The sequence below is a fragment of the Squalius cephalus genome (assembly GCF_949319135.1).
Source record: "Squalius cephalus genome assembly, chromosome: 4".
NCBI classification, from domain to species: domain Eukaryota; kingdom Metazoa; phylum Chordata; class Actinopteri; order Cypriniformes; family Leuciscidae; genus Squalius; species Squalius cephalus.
The window spans coordinates 55,784,227-55,784,815 of NC_137125.1; positions in this window are offsets into that span (position 1 = coordinate 55,784,227).

Consider the following 589-nt stretch of genomic DNA (forward strand, 5'->3'; position numbering starts at 1 on the left):
TTCACTGTGCCTGGTGTCAATAAAAGCTTTTATTGGACTAACAAGGAAGTTTTCAGTTCTGAAACTTACAGGATATTTTTATAGTATGATGACCTCTTATATGTCAAAAGCTCAAGGAAAATTTGATTTCTCAGTTCATCACCCCTTTAATAGCAGTAAAAGTGTTTTGCAATACAATATGAACACAATAAGTACATTGTACTTATTTTTGGATGCAAGTACATAGTAAAGGACACATAATATATAGTGTGACCAAAAATACTTTTATGCAATTAAAAATAGTAATAGGTCACGAACGTAATACATTAACAGGAAATAAAAATTTAAATCCGTTCTTTGACTAATTTATTATGCATAATTTGTATATAGTTTTTATTTATTAAGTTGTAGATATGCCCTGTTTTTAGCATTGGTCAGAGCCCGTCTACGGAGAGCCTGGCCACTCCCTATTAAGTCCTATTGTACCAAATTTTGGTTGTAGTTCCACCAGAGTTCCACTGGGGGCGATCACCCATGAGTGCAGAATGAATGGGAGTCTATGGAGCTAGACGGCTAAATTTGCTAGAGTTGTTGTTACCCATAACACGCT